The following is a 24254-nucleotide window of genomic DNA, read 5'->3' on the forward strand; positions in this document are numbered from 1 at the left end:
ACACACACACACACACACACACACACACACACACACACACACACATGTTGACAGAAGCAAACTGTGCACACGCACATGAACACACATGCAGCTTCGGTGCCAAACACCACTGTATCATAAACAATGGTATTAAACAGCCATTGTGTCAGAGCTTACTGTGAGGCCTCTGCTCTCCAGCCCGTCTGTCTGTACTGGATATTCTAGCAGCAAAGAATCACAATGATTTCACTGTAAGTCAGACCGGACTAAAAATCAACCATCTCTCTTTCTTTAAATGCCTTTTGGATATTAAAGTTCAAATAAAATGCAGTTTTAGTTGTTTTCTTATGCAGTACATATTAAAATGTAATATTAATAATGGTTCACTTTCAAACTACTCCTGTACACTTCCTCACTAATAAGTATATTATCTTCCTCCAATACCCTCTTTTAACTGAAGTATCAGTTATGAAGTATGTTTAATAATGCAGCTAAGAAGCATTCTGACTGCTCAAAGAAACCCTCTAAAACAAGTGTACAAGTGCCCCCAGCTGTTCCACTGGCTCCTTTAGATGTGTAACACTGAGGCAACTATAACCCATTTAAAACCTCTGACCCGTTATGTAAGTGAGCAACAAGACAATGTTTTCAAAGTTAAAAGGCAAAATTGGAAATATTGACCATGAATTCATGTTTACATGTGCAAACATGGCAAAAGGATGGAACAGTTTACAGTAATAACTGGCAGTCTTTGATAAAAGACACCTTGATAAGTCACATGAACCAAAACTAAAAATAAAACTCAGAGCAAAGTGTATAATCGGCATATTCGTCTGCACCAGGCAGCCTTGCATTTTGGTGGCTGCAAATGAGGCAACACCAACACAAATATGTTTTTGTTTTATAACCTGATAACTTTTTCAACATTTACACTTTGCTTACACACTTCTTGTTTTTATTTTTAAAACATAACCTGCATTTTCCACCAAGCACGGGTCTAACATGTAGTGTGTGCAAAGCTGTTGTGTTTCCTCCCCTGCACGGCTTCGTAACTTGCCGGGGAGCGTTTCAGAAACAAAGCAGGGTGATGTTTGTGGTTTTGTCGGCCTGAATTTTTTTGCTTCCTGATTTGGTCATTTCTTTTTCATCATTGTATTTCTAGAGGATAAACGTTGTTAAATGGTTTCTTTTTTTGCCCATTTTGTCTTTTGTTAGTTCCTACTTTGTGACGTAGTGTTCACACAAAGTCAATGTAGTTATCTGCATTTTAGTTGTTAAAAAAACATTCATCCTGATAACTGTTTCTCAGCTTTTTCCCATACAGTGCAGGAGGAGAATGCATCTCATTTCCTACTTGAAATAGCAGGACCCAGACACCGACTTGGTGATTTGATGTATGTTTGGGAGTCTGTACAGGGTGTTTTATTTTGAAAAGTAACCGGATGCAGTCCGACTTACCGCCTGGCTGGCCTGTTTTCTGCAGATTGTGTATCTTCAGTGCATCGGAGCGCTGGTTGCTTCTGGGACGCTGTTGACACCCGCTGCTGCCTGACTGATGGAATATCAATCATTGACTGGTGTTTTTCTTTTTGGAGTCAGAACATGATGCAGACCGATCCAGTGGAAAATAGCCTTAAAACGGGAACTTTTTGAAAATGCTATTTAGCCCTGCTGTTTTAGTTTGCATTGGATTGCATTTTAGCCTGAACAAGTGGGAACGGAGACGTTTGAAAATGATGACGTAGATATTCACGTTCACATCCTGATTGGATCTTATCAGTCATGACGTGTCCTTCCCTGATTCATCAGACCTCTGTCACTTGATCAAGTCATTCATTTTCAGCAGAAAACATCACCCTTGACTTCCAGCGGGTAATTCAACATGGATAACAAATTATAGGTGCTGCTTTCTATACCAGGTGCTGTTTTGCAATTAAAATATGCATTTTATTATGCGACGAATATGCGGGAGGAAAGTTAATTTGTGTAATTCCTGCGTCCAACTGTTATCAACCCTACAAGGAACACTGGTGTTGCACCGTATTTGGTGCCCCCATCAGATTGTGCAACCTGCCGATATTATAACCCAAACATCTCACTCCTTATGTCTAAATGTAGTCAATACTGCAGGTCACAGAATCTAATGGGCCAATAAATACAGTGTATCACCGGTTTTGGGTGGTTTTGCCAGTCTAAATGAATGGTCATGTAATGTGCTTTTTTGAGGCGGGTTAGTAAAGATTAGTTGTGAAGCGGTGCTAAAACACTTGTGTGGATGGAGATCATTTTTGTTTAAAAATGAAAACGTGTTCGCGCCGCCGTCGTCTGAAAGTAAGACTCAACTATTTGTTTTGTTTCCTCTAGACCTCGTCTCTCTGCTCTTAAGCTTCAACTCAACACTTTCCATGAGTAGAGAGCCTGACTACAGCAAATAGGAACACTATATGGGATATAAGTTCTCTTCTTTGGTTCAGCACCACCTTAAAATTGAAGTTGAAACCACGCAACCTAAAACACATCTGTCCCTTTGAGGCGATGCCAGCTTCTGAGTATAAGCCAAGCAGCCAAGAAGATTTCGGTTTGCACAGAGGGTGACCAATCAAATCACACTAAATGACTTTCTGTCCAGTGGGTTGGGATTAGGGTTTGGCTCCGCCTCAACATTTGGTAAACCCTGTCAACACCTTTTCATCATTAAGGATCAGTTCAGCGCTCCACAGCTGACCGGAGCCTCCGGCTTGTCACCCTCACCTACTGACGCCTTGGTGATAAGTGGTAACTGTGGCAACCGTCGCTAGTGTCAGACTTTAATGGCCACATTTCTAAGCCTGTTGTCGGTATCAAACAAAAACCTTTCCATGTCTTCTGCTAATAGCTGCCGCCACTTATTCAACAAACAGTCCCCTCACTTTCACCACAATCAGCTGATCTCACAGTTTGCATGCCTTTTATCCCAGAGTTCTTTAATAAGGATGCCGTTGTTCATATTCACATGCTTAATTGTTCAGTTGCTTTTGTAACTTTGGTCCCTGTACTACACAGACTCCCTTTCTGTAGAGACAGAACATGTCCACTACTCATTTCCCACTAAAATAGAAAATCAAAGACACACTTCTTGTGTCACTGAGGCTGATTTGTAAGGATTTATAAAACAGGGGTGATAGAGGGCAGAAGTGAGCGGGGAGGTGTGCCAATACAGCAAGCTGAGTTTGACTGTGTGTGTGTAAGATGTATTAGCTGCCCGGGGTCAGTAGGGGTGAGGCTGTTCACCAGGTTAATAGCTACAGAATGAACTGAGGACACGGTAATAGAGTGATAACAGGGCTGGGGTTGAGTAAAGGAGGGAGGGAGAAGAAAAAAAAAAAAAAAGAAAAGACTTTCGTGTGGAGTGGAGAAGAGGGGCTGGATTAGGGAGGGATTAAACAGAAAAGAAAGAGAAGGAGATCAGGGTGATGGCTGCAGCTAAGTGAGGACTCCGGATGGACGGATAGAAGGAAGACACGAGAGGTGAAGTGGAGAGCGAGGGAAGCGGAGAGGAGAGAGAAATAAATCAATAGGTGAGGACAGAGTGACGGAGGTAATAGAGGGCGCCAGTTGGAAGGATTGATGAGGAAATGTTGTTTGGAAGGAGTTTACTTACAGTTCTGCATTTCACCTGTAAGTATTTATACTGCATGCCTCACGTGTTAGATATAAAACCCAGGGTTTAAAGTAACAAAGTGATGAGGGGTTTACGGATAGGAACTGCTTCGCTATGAGTGATGACCAAAGATCAAGATTAAGAGAAGGAAAACTATGGAAAAAAGGGGTCACAACCAAGCGGCAACCAACAGTGACATCACCTATTGGTTTGTATACTCCCGTTCTGAAACCTTGAGTTCAGATTTGGCCGTCGCCAGAAATGACCATATTTGGACGAGCTGGGGAGGAGCAAGCGGAAAATCTGACTCGTTGTGATTGGGAACCCGAGGACACTACCGCTATAGTGCACTGACTGCACCACAGGCCTATTAATCAGCTTCACTTTCCTTGGCTGTGATTATAGTCTGTAAACCCTGTTCACATCAGAGGTTTGCACAGCCACTCTGAAGGGCGGACCAATCAGCGACCAGTGTCGGTGGTTAAGTGTTAACAATTTGTAAATTCTCGCTGACCGGACAAAATGCTGAATATTCAGAGCTCAGTGCAGTTCATTAAAAACAACTTAAAAAACTCGCTATGCTCAGGGAAAAAAGTTTTGGTGGACACGGGCCGTAGGTAGTTGCAGCGGTGGCAGAGTGTTGGCCGGTTTTGGCGCATGCTGATTGGTTAAAATTAACCCGGGGTCTTCACCCAGTGGGATGGAACGACTGCAAACGATTCTCTATGGAAGGGGCCCAGACCCATATATTCATGCAGTGAATTTGTTCACATCAGGCTCCAACTCCAGACCATTAAATGTATTTTTTACTACAAAGAACTTTGTGTGACATTTGCTGCAAACAAAGGTAGCTGTTTGCATTGCGGTGCAGAACTGTTTGTCCTCACTTTTAAAAAAGTAGTTGCATTTGAATGTTTGGATGTTTCTCCCTCATTACAGTGTGAGATTGATCGCAGAATAACTTATGCATACAAGACAAACAGTGCAACGAGCAAATTAGGCTTCACCTTTTGCCTTAAAGAGCAGAAAAGATGCATCCCACATCAACACAAGCGATTTTTAATGATAAATTCAAATGTTTTTATGTAAATATCGTTCTATTTACATTACAAGTGAGGGGAGCGAGTCCCCCGGTAGACAATTCATAACATAAGGTGAAGACAGATGAGAATCAGAACCTCTGGACGGGTTAAATGATGAGATTCCTGCTCAAACACAACTGTGTGTGTGTGTGTGTGTGTGTGTGTGTGTGTGTGTGTGTGTGTGTGTGTGTGTGTGTGTGTGTGTGTGCCCGTGGTCTAATGACTGCGATGTCTGCAGAGAGTGGAACACAGGAGGGAATTAGTCGTCATTGCATATCAAAGGCTCAGCCATTAGAGACACAGGGTAGGGTCTTCCTAATGAGAGGGGTACCGGTGTGTGTGTGTGTGTGTGTGTGTGTGTGTGTGTGTGTGTGTGTGTGTGTGTGTGTGTGTGTGTGTGTGTGTGTGTGTGTGTGTGCTTGCTTGTGTGTGTGCTGTTGTGTGTGTGTGTGGTATTCGGTTGGGTCACACTGGATGCATACTTCGACACGCACCTTCAAAAGCGGCACACATATCGCACTTCGTCACACATATTTGGAGAAAAGGTAGCGATCGACAAGCACAGGCATACGACATAATTCATAGAGACACACACACAGCATCCGTGCATACACCTCAGAGACGTGTTCTCAGATGTAGACCAAGTCAGAGACATACAGCGCCGTGCCAGCCCCTCTGGCAGGCCTCGCCGTGCCTCTCAGTGTGGCATGGCGTGGGCAGAGGTGCCAGCGAGATGCCAGGGCTTTGTGTGCCACGCTAGATCAACGCCAGCCATCGCACGTACACAGCACACACCACACAGCACACACCACACAGCACACACCACACACCACACAAAACACACCATGCAGCACACAGCACACACCACACACCACACAAAACACACCACACACCACACAGCGCCCGGGGGGCAGAGGACTCACATACCCACCTACACCTTCATCCATACATCCATATTCCACTAACTCTTCCCACTGTGTTTACCCTTTTCTCTTTTCGCCTTTATTTCTCTCTCTCTGTGTGTGTGTGTGTGTGTGTGTGTGTGTGTGTGTGTGTGTGTGTGTGTGTGTGTGTGTGTGTGTGTGTGTGTGTCCGTCCATGTAGGCTGATTGGCGATGCCCTCTGTGCCATCTGCAGCAACCCCCCTCACGGAGAGACACACACACACACACACACACACACACACACACACACACACACACACACACACACCCTTCCTTCACACTCATCACAAGGGTGGGCTTAACCATCTGTGTGCCAGTGTGTTCCCACAGTGAGAAAAGAGGGAACTGGGGGGAAGGGGGGTCCCACTACTAGTGGTGGTGGTGGGGTTGCCATGACAGACAGACACACACACAGAACACCGCACTGTGTGTTGAGATTGAATGAAGAATTGGGCGCACAACAACATAAAGCGGTAATACAATCCAATGTGCAGCTTGTAGTCTGATTAGACACAGAATAAACTGGTGGAAGGTCGTTTCGATCATGTGGCTGCAGCTTTGAAGCGCGGCGGTCCAGTGGGGGTTAAAGGAGAGCAGTAGGACAAGTGTCAACAACTCCACAAGCACCGACATTATAAGAACCCAATAGTAAGGGTCAAGGGTCAGAGCCACGGTGACCTCGGAGTATTTTTGTGGACCAATATGAATTATAGATGGAAATGCAAAGGATTTGATAGGCGCTATTTTTACCCAGCACATAAACACATAATGGACAGAACAGAGAGAAGGGACCCGAATTTATTACTAAATTTACTTATTGCCAGATCCCATATTCCATCCTGTGGCCCGTCAATATGGAGCTATAAGGGTACGGGCTTAAAATATTAAGCTAAGGAAATGTACACCATTTGTTGTGTCATCAATTCTTAAATTAAATCAATTCTCAATTATTAATAAGTTTGTATGTTTCAGGAATTTCATTATGAAATTTTTGATGACAAAATAATGTATCTAAGAAAATCAGCTACTAATGCTCACAAAGAAGACTTCATTCAATCTGTTTGAACTGGAAACACTGTTTTTATCCCAAAGTTGCATCTTTGAAATAAAAAAGGTATATTCTTGGAAAAAAATATATATTTATATATTTATTTTATGGATAAGTTTTTATGTGATGCCGCTTCAGTTTGCAAATCATTCTTATACCATTTCGTTTGGAGTCTGCATCTGAAAACACTCCTTTTGGAGGGCCAGTTGGAGGGTTAGATGTCCTCTACACCTCAATGCCTAAAAGAAACTGAACACCCGGCCTTACACGTTCATGTGCAAAACGGAGGGGTAGGGCCTCACCTGTTTGGTTCAGTGCAGTTAAACTCTGGTGCCTTTACAAATGTGCAGATATTAATTGGCACTCGCATGATATAAGTTCTTGTGCACAAATTCACCAACAAGAGTTGTACAGGCAGCTGCAAGTGAGTAAAAAAAAAACACAGGAAGAGACACAGAATAGCTCCTGTGTGTGTATTAAACTAATTGATACAGTGAGTTAGTGCTTGGCGAGTGCTGCAGGGTTAACACAGGTTAACTCTGCTCTCGAAATTCAGTTCTATTCACGCTATTTGATCTGGCTTTTGACAATTTGGGGGCGGAAACCAAGAGAGTCTCTGGCCTTCTTATGATTGGTCACGTTGAATGCAATCACGCACATACGACCTTCCTTGGACTAAGATTGACAGCTTCTGAACAAGAGGCCGACTGCTGGCTGGTAATATTACTCTAGTACTCAAAGAGAAGTAGAAAAAAATGACTGGAAGCAATGGAAATATAAAGTAGGTGGACATTATGTCAAAGACAATGTTTAGTCACCTCAGTCTGAGCATCCATCCGTCCATCTTGGAAGCATATCCTGGCTGACTTTGTACACCGTTGACAGGTCTCCAATCCATCACGGAGCCAGCACAGAAACACAGAGAACCATTCCTGTAGCTAATTTAGAATCACCAGTTAGCATGCATGTCGTTGAACTGTGAAAGGAATCCGGAGCACCCGCAGAAAACCCACATAGACACATTGAGGAAGATGCTAAATCTGCACAGAAAGTCCACGGCCGATGAACAGGTTCTAGCCCAGAACTTACACAGTGGTAGGGGACAACATTGCTGAGCTGTCTTAGACATCAACAAGAGAGACATGTACTTGAAGTCACATGACTTCAGGTATCGGAGAAACATTGCAGAGGCTTTCAGGGGATGTTCAGGAAAGGGCTATTGTCAGATTTTTCAAACACACTGGAATTATTCCTTGTTGAGCAGAAAGTCTCTCATCATGTTGGCTGATTTATGTGTTTGCTGCTTGGTTTCCTACATGTAGGTGCCAGTTTTTTTCCAATGCTTTGTTTCTCCTCTCAGCTGCACGGACTTAGACAGTTAATATCTGTTTGTGTGAAATGATATAATTTGCTCGTGAGCATGTTCTATCACACTTTCGATATATGATAATACTTTATGATTTTTAGCACAAGTTCAAACTCCTGTTAAAGTAATGGCTGTGAAACAATAAAACTTCTTCAAAAAATAAATGTAGCAACCACTCAGTAACCATCCTCCTCCTGAAAGACGTGTCTTTTTCTACAATTTTCTGCCTGGTTGTTGTTACTCATGATGCTCATAATCAGTTAAATCTTCGTGACCTCTTGTGATATCACATTCCCACTGTCACCAATCTGATACCAGGGAATACAAGCTACAGTAAAGAGCAGCACGACTTGGTTTCAGTCCTAAAAAAAAATGTTTTTTACATCAATTTACACCTAAAAAAAAATTAGAAATACAGAGTAAAGACCATTTTTAAAAAGCAGTTATGGGTCTGTGCTAATGTTTTGTGGTCTTAGGTCATACTAGGAGCACACAAGCGTCTGCGCTGGCTGTACATTTACCAGTAATTGAAATGTGATGTGAATAGCTTGTAGAAGAAGGTGGTGAGTTGTGGCCTGGTAATGAGGGTCTGTGGGTGTAGGCCGCATGCTGCTTTACGGAGGCTGCTGGGCTGTAAGATGTTTAGGAAGCTCACCACAACTGGAATGGCCACGGGCCAGCTGGCAGGTCGCCTTCAACCTCAAGCAGCACTGTTCTTGTTCTTTTGCTTTCTTTTTCAGATTTCTTAACTAGTTTTATTTATCTTTCTTCCCTTCATTGTTTCTGTCGCCGTCTCTGTCTTACTTTGGCATCTTGTTTAGCTTTTCTGCCTTATCTCGAATCCACCGTCCTCCCACCATCAAAGAAACACACCAACACGCACGGTTGCACATGCAGAAAAACACCAAGAAACACACGTCAGGGCTACTGTGCACGTTACCTGTAAACTGCACATACAGTCTCACACACACACACTTCTGTCTCTATTGTTCTTTATCACACATAGCCTTGATTATAAAAAAAAAAGCAGAAAAACTCAAAGCGTCAAACCTCACACCCAGTCTGCTATGCGATAAGATTAGATTTATTTCTCCAGCTGTGACATAGAAAAAGGAAGTGGATTATTTAGTAAGAAAATGACAGAATTAAATTAAAACTAGTAGGCGTTATTGTTATTGTTAAGCAGGGAACATTGGGGGGGCTTAAATATATAGGCTCAGCATAGCCCTCCGGCAGTGGATAGCACTATCTCCTCTCCTCTTCTCACCAATGGACTTAAAACACACACACACACACATACATATAAACAGCCTTCCAGGACCACAAAGCCTGTGTAGAAAATCAGAAAATCATTTCCTCTTCACTCTAGATTTCCGTATGCTCTCTCCCTTTTCTTCTGTTCCCTCTGTCGTCCCCCCTCTTCCTTAGAGCAAGTACACAGGGGGCTGCCAGGCCGCATCAATCCAGGGCTGAGCTTGTGCCTTGACGTGGAGAAACACAAAGTGCAGAGATTTGGTGCATAAACATGTGCTCTTAAAAAAAAAAAAAAAAAGACGGCTGCAGCGAGCGAGGAGAGGGGAACGGTGCCAAATCCCCCCATTCAGCCTCAGACCCAAGGAGGCAACATCCTGACAGATTTAAGGTGGGGGAGAAAGTGGGGGGGGGGAATGAAGAAGAGGGAGAGAGATAGGGAGAGATTGAGATGAAGGAGGAGGAGGAGGAGGGAGGAGATGAAGAGGTACAGAGAGAACATCAGCTCCTGGGGATAAAAACAAAGCTCAAGGAGTCTCAAACTGGTAACCCGCTGTATTTTCATATTTAAAAGTGTTTTGCTATTCCCTATCTCTGTGATATAATGAGACCAGGGATCAACTCTTAGTTTGACCGGTTACGTCTGTCAAAAACATGGTGCAAAGGAAATTATTCATCTATTGTCCCCGTAGGCAAAGAGATCAAAAACTTTGCATCTTTTAAAGTTGCCTCCGACCTCGTCACAAAATAATTTCTTTAATACAAACATCCAGATTAGTGTAATAATTCAGAGAAAGGTTTTAAGTCATGAGTCACTGTTCTGGTACTTCTGATCTGATCACGTGCTCTTTATCAACAGATGAAGTTGTTATTGGAATTGTATATACAAAATTTTCTCAGCAATCAATGGATATTTTGAACATGTTTGGTTATATTTTATGGATCTCAGCACACGGTCTATCCTGGCTGTGTCCTATTCCACTTTTTCTCATTTATCGGTGGATAATCTGAATGCAAAGTAAGGCACATGCTTTAAAGACGTTGGACTCAATCTCCTAATAAATCATAGGTGTGTTTTGGGCGTAACACGGAATAAACAAATCAGAGTTTCATCTTTCGTTGCATTTAAAATCCAGGTGCACCTTGGCAGATTTCTATTATAATGGAAGATTTGACACTTAGTCTGAAAGAACACTTCTCTGCAGAGGAAACTGATCTCGGAGCTCGTGGACAGGACACAATAGCAATTTCTCCCTTTGCAATCCTAATATTTTCAATATTTTGCATGTTTGTGCACTGGTGCGTGTCCCTGTGTGCAGCAAGCAGAGTGTATGCGCCTTGTGAACCACCTATATAGCCCTTCAAGTAACAGTAAAATGCTGCACCATTGACCTAAAACCAGACCTTGTTGGTTTATTGCGCAATCCCTTTCTACTGCCTCAAGATAGGAATACACCAACACTGCACCTGAGCACATACCCAATTCTAACACCAACACAGCCATGGGTGCTCAGATTGGGGCAAGTACATACATTTACTATTTAAATAACATCGGGCACTGGACAACAACATTACAACTGTGTTGCAAGGTGTTAGATAGAGCTCGATGCCTCAAGAGTTGTGGAACAGAGTTAAGTCTTCAGCTTTGAGAATTGATTAATAGTTGAGATTAATTCAGGATAATTTAGGTTTATTACAATAATATTACTTATTGTTATTCTCATCATTTCTATCTTTTGTAATAACATTGTTGTAGCGTTAGAAGATTCTATTAAAATTATCCCTACAAAGTTAATGGTTACCTTGATAGGACAAGTAACACAAGTTGCCAGACATTTCTAAATAAACCAGCAGGTCGGCCAGATTATATAAACCTCTATATTTGGAGAAAAAAAGTGAAGATTCTCTAAACATCAGTATTTATCCATCATTGCACAGGGAGACTATAAATAAGATGACAAAACACTTTAGTCACCTGACCATCAAATGACAGCTCTGAGTCAAAAACTACATCTAAGTAACTGGACTAGATTTGATACGGCCTCCACACTCAATGGAAGATCATTAATGCTGCTTGTTCTGGGAGCAGAAGGTGTAATTATAATTATTGGTGATTTGGAGTCATTCAACTGCGGGATATTTTTGGACATACAGTGCTTATTTTCTGTGAGGCAAGACATATAACAAAGGATAAATCAGGCTTTATCAGGACAGACAGTTGCTGTGACAAGCTCCCTATTGCAATGAGAATCAATATTGTGTCTGCAAGATTTGCCCCACAGGTAGCATATGTATAGTAAATGAAAGAGATACCAGAATAGATCCCTGGGGGACCTCGCAAAAGAAAGGAGCATGAGAGGAGGAGGCATCACCTAACAGAGAAGAACCTGTTGCCATTTTTATACGGCCCTTTCACTTTATATCTATTGAATCAACAGGGTCAACACCTCAAACTTTTGATAATAATGTCTGCATGTTTCTGCATGCTGGTCCACTACTGTTGCTTTTCCTGAGCAAGCACTGAACCCCAAGTCGCTCTCAGCGAGCAGGCTAACACTTTGGTGTGTGAATGTCTGTGCGTGGGCGAATTTGAAGCATTGTGAAGCCTCAGGTTGAAAAGCGCCACATACCATAAGTACAGTCAATTTAACATAGTATGAGGGCCATGTAACTGCATCACTGGGCTCCAAGTAGCAGGACCTTTGACCTTTAAAGGACATGCACAGAGAAGAATGGGAAAAAATGGACTCTGCTGCATACGTGCTAGTGACATTTGTGATTTCCATTATAATGCTGTTATAATGAAGGTGCTTTGTGGACAGTCAGTGTTCATCTCTTTCTCTCACCCCCATCCAAGCATTAAAAGCTACAGCCTTGATACTCACCCATTGCTCTTTGACCAAACCTTTTAGTTTGCTCTTAATTGAAGAGAAAAAAGTGTTCACGGAAAAGGCACCATTGTCCATGTGGCAGTAAGGCAGCAAGACAATCGCAGTGTATGTGTGTGAGAGAGAGTTTGTTTGCTCGTGTATAAACACTTTTTGCGTACTTCTCTGTGTTTGCATGTGTGTGTTTCCAAGATGTCTGTTTTTTATTTTTTGTAAATCATTCACTTTTTATTTATCTTCCCAGGCTAGTGTTTCATTAACCCTGCTGTGACACAGACTCCCTTTCATTCACTTCTTGCATTGTCTGCTCCAGCCGCTCACTCTCACAGCACCGAAGATTACTAATAAATAAGTGACACCAGAAACAGTCTATTTTCCCTCAGCCATAATTAACGGACTTGATGTTTTCAAGGAGAGGAGTTAATTAGGAATGAGTTAAGATTCGCACAAAGAGTACAGATCGCTAATTAATTTTCCACGCAGCCATTGTCGGTGAAGAAAACAGCTTTGTTTACAGTCCAATGTTTGCCTCAGCGGTTAGAGCGGTGCACGGCAGGGAAAGGTCTCTAGCATGTACGTTGCATGTGCATTCTACATCCAGTAACCTTGATCAGAAGTAGAAGAAAACTCCCGTTAAGACTGTCTCGGGTAAACAAAGGGATGAACTGTATTGTCAGTCAAACCAAAGGGAAACATATAACTGACCTAGAGAGATATGAGGTAAAAAAAAAGAGCCATTACGAATTTTCGGTTGCACATTTCAATGTTGACTTAAAGCCATGCCCCCTCTGTGTTCCTTAACAGGCGCACTTGGTACCATAATGTCAAAATATGCAAATCATTGCTTTGAATTTCAAAATGTATGTTTTTTTTGTTTTCATGCCTCCGAGCCGGCAACAATCATGGCATTATGTTTTACGTATATTCATAAACCAGCTTTCTCCTGAGCGCCTTAAGGGAATTTCCTCAACTTTGGCACAAACATTCACTCGGTCCCAAGGATGAAATGATTAGTGTATACAAGTCATGGGTCGTCCCATTCATCTGTCCCATTCTCATGAGCGTGATATCCCAGGAACACTCTGAGGGATTTTTTTTTCAGATGTGGCACAAATGTTCACATGGATTTGAGAATTAACTGATTTGATTTTGCTCGTCACACAAACACATTCAAAAAAAAACATTCAAAACTATGTGTCAATAACTGAAGAATCCATAACTTATTAACTACCACAAAGTTGCAGTGTCTCAGTGACATTTTATATCCAAAACCTCAAAGGTCAATTTCACTGGGACATCATAATGTTCTGCGAAAATACTTTCATATTTCACATTTGGTTGGATACAGAATTGGTGACAGTAATTTTGGGTGTTCACCTTGACACTAGGGTGATTGTATAGATCTTCTGTGCTGTCTGGTTGCAGCTGTGTGTGAAGCATCCAAGTTTTAGAATTTGAAGCTCCTTTGCAGCAACATCCATCTGTCGTCATGGCTAGAACTTTTTGTTCAATCAGCTTTGTTGGCCAAATCCCCTTAAAGTCTGCACAACGTATATGATGAGTCTGGTAAGACATGGATGTAAACTGCACTTGACTGGTTGGTTGACGGAGACGTACAAGTGCGAGGCAGTAATTGTAGATAAACCTCTCTTTTATATTATATTTACATTTGCATACACCTGTAAACTGCCCAGTCCAACAGTTCAGCAGTCTAACCTGCTACTGAGCATCTACACTGAAGCGGTCGGGATGTAGGACATTGCTCAAGGACACCACAGTGGTGTGAGAGAGGGGCAAATGCTACTTTTTCACTTTAGAGTTCACTGAAACCAAACAAACATACTTTTCTCTGTTACTTTTACAAAAGCAAGTTGTTATGGTTTTCTTTTAGATTTCTGCTTTCGGTGCCCTACAATGGAGGTGAATTTGTGGGCTTCACAACATTCTTGTATATATAATGTCCATCTACTGTTGATATTCAACAGAACTTGGTGTACATATCTTTTCTAACATAGAAATATATATATATATATATATATATATATATATATATATATATATATATATATATATATATCAACATCAAGAGCAGAATTATTCCATTGTCTAAGGGCACCACCCAGCATTTAAAGGTCTGGTTTGATATGTCTGGAAGTACACTTTTTAACTTTCTTGCTACTACTCTCATATCTGTGGTAGCCTGGCTCAGTACACAGCTAAAATATCCACCCAACATCACCTGTATTACATGCTAATTGTTTGACTTTCTTGAGGTTACGTTCCAACACCATGGTGACAGATTGGCCCAATCCCAATGTCCACCCTCAAAGACACAAAGATCTTGAGGCGTGTCCCACTTTCAAATCATCAAGTCCATGAGGGCTCTCTGGCGGACATTTTGAGCCCTTTAAGCACCCTTTCCGTAAGTCTGCCTAAAGGTATTACCTGCAATTCATAGCTAAATTGGTGGCGTAATAAAAATGGTTGTCCTGCTACTCACAAAATGTAAACAAACCAAGCGTGGATGGTGTTATGGGTGTTAACTGGAAGTGACAGACCCTGGCTGCTCAGGTGTGGTTATATAGTGCGTGTTTGTAAAGTTGTTTGTATTTTAAGTTAAACGTCTCCATTGGATTTACTCATGTTAATGACTTTCCTAAGTTTTTGTAATTTGTTCAAATGTAGGGTTTAGGCTAGAGACTGGATTTGCCCATAGACTGAAGGAAATAAGCAAATCTGTTCAAATGTTGAAGCATACTTTAAGAAGAGGATATCTCAAAATGTCAGTGCATCAAAGTGAAAACTGTCTGCATTATCAGATACCACTGGGTTTTTTTTCCATTAGAGTGAACTGACCCCTGGTTATGTTATCCCTTACTGATCTATCTTTGAAGTGTATTTGAACATTTACGGACACTGAAATGTTTTCTCCATAAAGATGAAAAAGGCTGCAACAAATAGAAAGTTGTCGTGTCAGCAGGGGTTCGGAGCCCTAAATTTAGATTGAGCAGAAGAAAAAGAGAAACTTTATGCTGGAGCTACATCCTCCAGCACACATCAGTACAATGTATAAACATCGCTATCACCAACAGACATTGACACATAAACAAGCGTTTATTTTATTAAAGAAGGTTTTATACGCAGTTTAAGGATTAATTATGTAAATACAAAACCTGACGTAACTGAAAGTTTATTCAAAACCTTTCAGTGTAAATTTAACTAGTGCAGTCAGAAATTGTGTTTGTAACAGAAACCAAAGAAATTGAAACTGTAATAACCGTTGAGTGTTCAGTAAAGCTTCGTGTCTCTGGAATTGTACTCGTACCTGGTGTGCACTTTTTGCTCCCGTGACTGACACCACTATACTTTGGTGGTAAAAGTGGCAGAGACAGCAATTTGTTTGTCTGTCTTCTGGTCTCCACCTGTCTACCCTGCCCATTTATCTGCTCAGTTTTCCTCCCCTTGCAGGGATTGACAGATTCGGGATGGTAAAATAGACACACAGAGATAAAGAGAAAGAGTTGCTTGTAAGTGTAAACGAACACGCACGTGCCTACATCCATGTCACTGCATGTAGGTTCAAGTACCGCAGGACAGAAGGTGTGTGTGTGTGTGTGTGTGTGTGTGTGTGTGTGTGTGTGTGTGTGTGTGTGTGTGTGTGTGTGTGTGTGTGTGTGTGTGTGTGTGTGTGTGTGTGTGTGTGTGGATGACAGAGGCCTGAGCCCCTGCCTGTATTAAGAGGGCCCTGGCAGCACGAGATAGCGGCTCTATCTTAATGGCTTCTGCCGCCTGCCACTCAGCCTTCATACGGCGTCCTCTGGCTGCACGTGTCTTCCCACGATAAAGCCACTTCACAGGGGCTTGCGCCTTTCCACGCTGGCCTCTCCTCTCCCCTCCGCTGCCTGGAAAGAGGAGAGGATGGGAGAAGAAAAGATGCCCGAGGTATTGATATATGAGCCTACCCTGAGACTGACACGAGCTGTGAGAGAGAGACAGGAGGAAAGAAAAAGAAGCGTTCACACATACCACGGGCCTTCATGCTCAATTCGGAATGGTTGATCATATCTGATATGTTTGAAAGACCCAGGATGTAACCTGGAATGTATCTGATACAGCAAAAGTAACAGTAAGATGTCACAACTATTTTCGGATCTACTTTTTCCTACATTTAATGAATGCATTTAAGCTTTGCGCATTTGACTTATTGATTTAAGTGCAGTGTCTCTTCAGACACAAGTCAAGTTTTCCATCTGGCTTTCTTTTCATTGTTGTATCCTCGTGTCATTAATGTATTAATGCTGGCTCAGCTCAGCTACAGTTGGTGCCAAAGTTACAACTGTCTGGTGAATGAGATCACCTGTACTCAGTCCACTGTTACTCAACTGGCGGCTCATCCTGAGTGCCGTTGGATAGACTTAAATATTCCTCCACAGAGTCGTTCTGAGCTCGTTTGACTTGTTCACATCACGGAGTGCTTAAGGAATGCTATATGAGCATAGATAAGCCACCTTATTGCATTTGAAATGCATTTAAGTGAGTAGTGAAAGTCAAGTGCGAGTGTGGCAGCGCAACTTTTGTTTGGCTTTGATTCATTTACTGCCTAAATGCAAACTATGCAGAAAGAGAAGCCATTTAAACGTTCAACAGTTCTACTGCAGGTCAGACTGTCATGTAGAGGTGAGGAGAGCCAAAAGGTTTAGTCGATTGCTTTTTTGAGGCCGTCTTCCCAAGAAAAACAAAAGAATGAGTTGTTTCAGCAACTACCCTGAGATGTATGGTTACATTCAAGAGACAAAGCGCTCAAGAAGCCATTGGCGTTATAACGGCAAAGGAGGAAATTGGTTGGCTAGAATATAAAGCAACAAAGTCGGTGTTTGTGTCTGGTCAAAAGTCGAAGATTGGGGTGGATGGATGGGTCGAAAAACATTGGACATAAACTCAAAAGACTACTGTTTGCCGACCTGTTTCCAGCTGTTGCATCCAAATCGACGTAGACTTTAGAGCAGCCTTTAACGAATCAGCATTGACCACCATGTGACATATGTTATGTGCTTAAACTCTACCACTGGCACCATAGTTGGAATTACATTTAGAAACAAACTTCAACATCATCGCACTTAGTCGGCCAACTGGTCCCTGATTGGTCCACCCTTCAGGGGGGCTGAGCAAACCTTAATGCGAACAGAGGTTCCAGACTATAATCACAGCAAAGCCTGAAGCTGTAAGCAATAGTCTAGCAGAGCCAGGCTAGTGATATGGTCAAAAGCCCCGGACATAGTCAAGAAGGGGAATCCAAGTGAATTATTTTTTTCCAAAAATACGTGGCCGTGAAATTATAAAATTAGGGGAATTGTTGTATTAATGAAAATTACTTTAATGAATGATATTTGACCAGACACAAACTCTGCTTCACTCCTGTCCATCACTGAAATCTTCACAGCATTCATTCTACATACTGAAGGCGCACTTCTTCCTGGTTTGGGACCAAACACTTCAGAACTGTCCAATGAGCCTATTTCTTGGGGTACTGGGTTTACTGATCAATCACTCATCAGTCACTCGTTCATAACTACATTGTCAATCATTTCCTTTTTACACTGAATACCAATGGTTGAAAATCTGAAAAACATTGCCTACATTTTGGACTGCTCTGTCCCAAAACTTTGATTTGTAGCAACACAGCACAGCAATATTCAACAAATGGGAACGCGCTCATTTCTCTCCGATTTAAATGCAAACTATGTCATTTTCAAGACGTGATCTCGCTCTTCCACAGAAAACCCTCTTAAGTCCATAACTACTGATTTGCCACATTGTGTCCGATGTGTGTGTGTGTGTGTGTGTGTGTCGCCATTTCCATTTCATGGTGTGTGAATGTTTGTGAAAATGTGTGGGTGATGTGTGTGTGACTGTATGTGTGTGTCTTTGGGCTTTGGGATTGTTTACTGCCGGTCTCTCCCTGCCCTCGCTCATGGTCGGCCCCTAATGCACTACAGCTGTTAGGGTCCCGACACAGGGGCCTCCCATCAACGGTTTCATTGTAATGGACTCTGTGTGTGTGTGTGTGTGTGTGTGTGTGTGTGTGTGTGTGTGTGTGTGTGTGTGTGTGTGTGTGTGTGTGTGTGTGTGTGTGTGTGTACATGCTTGCCTCTGTGTTTTTTCCTGTTTGTGTGTTTTTTCTGAACATGAAAAGGTGCATGTGTACTTGCAGCTCTGTGAATACTTGCTGTTCCTCCTGGGTATTGTTTTTTTCCTGTCTCTCTGCGATGCTATGTTTGGTTGTGTGGGTGTGTGGGTGTGTGGGTGTGTGGGTGTGTGTGTATGTGTATGTGTATATATCCTGTCCTCATGTGAGCAGTTTTGTGATTCCTTCTCCTCCTGTATTTCTCAAAATCACAACACAACTCGGATGTATGAACTCATGAATCAATTGGATCAGCCCAGGTGAAACTCTCCCTTTTCATTTTCTTCTCGCTATTCTCTCACCCAAGACAATACATTTCAGTGTCCTCATTCAATAATATTCCTCAGCGGCATGTTAACTGCGAATGATGGCTTACACGTGGGAGGCTCGTTATTCCAGGAGAACTCCTGCCTTTAAACACTCTTTCTCTGCAGCACGACTTCCTGAAAAACTTGACCTCAGGCTGACTGACACAAACTCCAACAGAAAACTTCCCCATGCATAAGACTTAGGTACACTGATTGTTGTGCATATTCATGCACCTCTGTATCTACTATAGAATCCATTGTCAAGTCAGAATGAGTTATGGCAAGGTTCATGGCAAGTAAACTCTCAAAGTCACGATTAGACATATCCATTGTGCGAAAGGTAATTCCATCAACATCCATTCAAAATATGACAAACACAAGCCTCCTCCCCATTCTCCGAGCTGTCTTTAGCAGGGAGGGGGAGCGGGCCAAGTGGCGCGCCCAGGTCAGCGCTGCTCCGTTATGTTGACCGATCGCTGCCGACTCAGCCGCATAATAGAGAAATTAAGTTTCTGTAATGCACAAATGAGGTTATCATTGGTTTTGCAGCTGTTTACGGGGTCAAGGAGAGATGCCGTTTTCAATCGGGGCTCAATTTAGTCGGGAATGTGATTAGATTTAGTCCTGCCAGTGTATTCTCTGAATTTGACCATGAATTAGATTAGGTAAATAGAAAACTAATGCCACTGATTGTTGTTGACGTTGACATGTTCATATTGCTGTGTTATGGAGAGTGGGAGCGAGAGAGGCATGGTTGGGTGCTTTGTCTGTGTATTGGTGTATTCGTATACATGTATACATATATATATATATATATATATATATATATATATATAGGTAGTTATATAAATTATTGAAACATAAAGGTGGGCATTGCTTTAACAGTCCAAATTAATGGCTGTGTGTGACTGTCTCTCTGTGTTGTGTTTGTGTGGGTGTGTGTGTGAGAGAAGGAGTGAGATATGTTTTCCTACAATTGAAATTGGGATATATCATGTATATATATTTCATATCAGTGCAAGTTAGTCTCCCATGATTGTCTCAGCTACCTGTTGCTTTTTAAAACTTTGAAACTATAAAGCATTCTCTGTCATTTAATTCTTACAGAAATAATGCAGCACATCCCCACTATTTGTTAAATTGTTTCTACAGGTCCACTAAGGTTATGTTTGTAATGTTATCAGATGCTATAAAAATAATTTAATGGCATAATGAAACAACTGGCACCGGCTCACATATTATACAGCATCTAAGAAGTGATTGATGATGTGAGGAAGTTTATACAGTTCATTTGACATCTGTGTTGAGCTTCTGGTACGAGATGACCATTTTTGTTTAACATCTTAATATCTCTTGTCCCCTTTTGTTTCCCCATAAGTAGGTTTGGTTTTAGAAAAACAACTTATTACATTCTGTCCGGCATCATGATGTTTACACTGAGTGAAATAGAGACTAACAGAGACTATTGTGTTTTTTTTATGGCTGCTACTTTCCAAAAGAAAATATTCTAAATGTCTTCTGCATCATTTTATAGACATCAAAAAGATCAGTTGAACATATTTTGTATCTATTTTCTTTTGAATTTAGTTATGGCTGGTTCAAATAAATAATAATTTTCCACTATAATTGTGTTAGCTTTGTCGCAACCACTGCACAAAGTGGTAGCATTTAAGCTTTGAGATGAAACAATATATATATACTGTAATTAAAAACATATATATGTATACATAGGACTGGGTATCGTTCAAAAATTTCCGATACCTGTACTGTGCCTTGAATTTATACCAGTCCCTGAACAATATTTTTTTTAATACCAATTTTATAAAATATATTTTGAGAAAAAGAAAATGATATCACTTAATTAGAGCACAAATCTTTAGTTCTCATTTCACCATGTTGCCATTTTGTTTTTTTGGAGACAGAAGTGACCAGATTTGGATGAGCTGGGGAGCCCCCAAATACATTGCTTTTTGAGGCCTAATGTGTAATTAATTATGATGTTATTTTCTGATGGCTAACCAGAAAGCTAATCAGAAGTAGCGAATTTAGTGAATGACATCATAATGACTTGTGTAATTTTTTTTTAATGACTTTCATTTCATGAGAGAAGTTGAATGATAGTCTATAAACCCAGAGGATTTTTGGAGGCAGCCCCAAGTGGGCCTTAATGGTTTTGCACTTTTTGGCACTTCACATTGGCTTCACTTTTTAGGTTGAATGGCTACATTCATTTTTATATACAGTCTATGAATGGAACCCAAGTTGTTTTCTGTGGCCACAATCAATAGATGTTCCCTAATCATCGTTCATTCAGACGGTAGACGATATAGTTTACCGATGTTCCCTAAACACCTTACATGCTTATCAGTAGATGCCAGCTAGCTGGTTGTGCACACAGAAGACTCTAAATACTGCAGTGCACACAACTCAAGACAGGTGAATGCTTAAGTTTATATAAAGTATATAAATGAGTTTATGAAGAGTGACATAAGGCATCCTAATATAAAATTGACTTACCTAAATTGAAACCGAAGCATTTTATCTGTGAAGACGAGCTGCCTAAGTAGAGGCAAGGCAGGTTCAAGTCTGTGGCTCGCTGATAGCGATGAGATTTACTCCTGTGTAAATGTAGCAAATGTTGTGTGTTTTAAAACAAAAATGTGTTCGTGTGGATGAAGCCTAGGTATTGAAATTTGGCACCGAATAACAAGACAATTTGAGGCACAAGATAGTACCGATGCAATTTGGTCGGTTCCTAAAAAGTTTGATATCCAGACTTAGTTCATTCTTGACCTTGGAATTTGTAAAATAACTAAATTGATCTTTCTGTGAGATGTGGTATTTGTTAAAATGATATTTCTAACTTACAATCTTAACTTTAAAGAATCTACATTGACAAAACATTGTTACCGTGCTGGGAAAAGTGAAACCCTGATTTTGAACTACTTCCATGACAACCGGATACACTCCTCCTCTTTAGAAAGATTACGTGATACAGTCATGGTACTAAATAGACCCTGTGATGGAAATGTTTTGTCAGCTCCTGTTACAGAGGTCTACCACGAGTCTCAGCATCTGAGAAGCCTCTGATTTCACAAATATGTGTGTTAAAGTGCTTTCACCCTGTTAACGCTGTGTGTGTGTGTGTGTGTGTGTGTGTGTGTGTGTGTGTGTGTGTGTGTGTGTGTGTGTGTGTGTGTGTGTGTGTGTGAGACTGTACAGTAGGTGTGTGCTCGTCTACAGTAGATACAGTGACAGGGCTCGCTTTCTCTCCTTCTCCCTCTATGTGTGTGTGTCAGTGTCTGTCTGTTTGTGTTTGTGTTTGTGTGTGTGTGTGTGTGTGTGTGTGTGTGTGTGTGTGTGTGTGTGTGTGTGTGTGTGTGTGTGTGTGTGTTAAAGTATCACAGAAGTGGCAGTCTGTCAGCTCTGCTTTTCTCTGCGCTTCCCAGAACAATAGCTGGATTGGCCGTATGTGTGACACGTAGACCACACACCCTTAATAGTGACTGACAGCACTAAGGGCTGAAAGCAGCATGCACTACTGACACACACACACACACACACACACACATGCACGCATATAGTACACACACCTGAGGACACGCCGGGTGTGGTTGATTGGTGAAGATTTCAGTCAAGTTGCATATGTGTGTATTATGTGAGTGCCTCTGTGTGTGTGTGTGTGTGTGTGTGTGTGTGTGTATAAGCGTTCATTCATGCATGTGAGCTTCAGCATATGTTCTGCTGAAAGTGTTCAGCTGTCTTCTTGTAACAAAACTGTTCTGTGTGGCAGAATCAAATGTCTGCATCTCACTGCATCAAAACAAAAGACAAAAAAAGAAAGGAAATTCAAGTGAGGTAAAGCTTTTATTCAATTTGTTTTTTTTTTCATTCTCAGGCCATGAAAGAAAAAACGGATTCTGATTGGCTGGAAGATGGGCATTATTCTCAGATACCTGCGGTGCTCATCCTTGACATTGTTCTGTATTATTAAAAGACAAATACATATTGTATTAACCCTCATTCTTTTCTAAACTAATGGCTACAAATCTGAGCAGAACAACGTTTAAAGAAAAAGGGTAAAGGGGCAAATTCGGATGGATGACTCATCTAAGCAGTTTTTCCTCTTGTTGGAGTAATAAAATACGATTTATCTCAAGACTGACACACAGGACATGAATTACAGTTCATTAGATTACATATTTGGCAAGTGGCCACAGTTTAAGTGGGATTTCCTTTACATACGCGGCAAGGTTGAATCGTAATGACAGCTAATAGTAACAACATTCAGAGGTCCATTATTAATATTGTTTTTATTGCATTAGAAATGTCATTTAGGAGCGTTTGGCAGCCCAACCATTCAGTCAGGGATGGAACTTTGTTGCGTGGCCAACTCCCTCCGTTTCCACACATCTCCACATTTCAAGTCTGTAAGTTACACTTTCACTGTCATTAAAAGGATAAAAGACACAAAAATGAACAAAACAAAAACAAATATTAAAAAGGGGGACAAATCATTATCTGGAGAGCCACATGTATCACAAACCTTTACTGCACGTCACTCCCTTTCTCTCTTTCCCTACATTTCCCGTTTGTCTCTACTGCACCCGGAAAAAAGAAAGAAAAAGTAACCCTTAAAAAAAGAAATGAGCTCTTTTCTTATCCTTTGTGGAGAGTCTTGTCGGTGATTCAGCCGTCCCTGCTAGAATGTAAATGCTCCAACCTCAGGATACCTTCTATTAATCTTGTTTCAAGGTTTGTTTCACGTCCGCTGTTCTGTTACTTTATTCTGTTAGCATAGCCAATCATGTGAAAAGCATGATGTGTCTCAAAGTTGAGCACAAAACGGCCTCACTATACTAACGCGGTGGAACCAAAGGGACAGTGAAAGAGGCTGGAACAACACAACATAACCAATTAAGCACGGATGAGTCGGAGGCATTACGAGAGATAATTTGAAACCTTAGAGTCCGTGCGGGCGGATGTGTGTTTATGCCGAGCCGGTGCGCTGCTTGACCAAGTTTAGAAGAACATGTACATGAAAAACTAACTTTGACCCTCGTGCCAAACTCAGAACAACTTTTTGTTTTTGTTTTCATTAAATTGAGACATGTTTTCCAGAATAAAAGCAGCAGTTAAGTCATTAATTAAGGAATAATTACAAATAAGTTCTGATTCAGGCATCTCAAACTGGCAAGTAGCTGCATTTTCTCTAATAAATGATTGTAAATTAAATGTTTTTGGGTTTGTAGTGGTGGTGTAAACATTATCACACTATCTAGTTGGAAGAAAATCAAAAAGTACTCTGAATCTTACAGAGAAAAAGTTGATAAAAGATCATTTTAGGTCTTTTATTCTTAAGGGTTTTTTTTCTAATTAAATGCGACATGGCGAAGCTGCCTATTTAAACCTGTAAAATTAGACGTATCAACATCACATTTAGTCAAGGTGTGTCTATAGAGGTAAGCAAATAAAAGACTCATATTGTTCTCCATAATGATTAATTTTCTTCATCAGCTTGTCCTGGTATTATCACTCAGATTTGTGTCCCTATGATATGTGTG

At 41.3% G+C, this 24254-nt stretch overlaps 1 protein-coding gene across 1 annotated transcript in view; it reads left to right on the forward strand.

Annotated features, from left to right (window-relative positions):
* sox5 (SRY-box transcription factor 5) overlaps nt 1-24254 on the forward strand; it is a 155244-nt gene that overhangs the window by 35188 nt on the left and 95802 nt on the right. The window lies entirely within an intron of this gene.

The sequence above is a fragment of the Embiotoca jacksoni genome, unplaced genomic scaffold (assembly GCF_022577435.1).
Source record: "Embiotoca jacksoni isolate LCO1_2020_lvr unplaced genomic scaffold, fEmbJac1.0.p SCAF_21, whole genome shotgun sequence".
Classification (NCBI taxonomy): Eukaryota; Metazoa; Chordata; class Actinopteri; family Embiotocidae; genus Embiotoca; species Embiotoca jacksoni.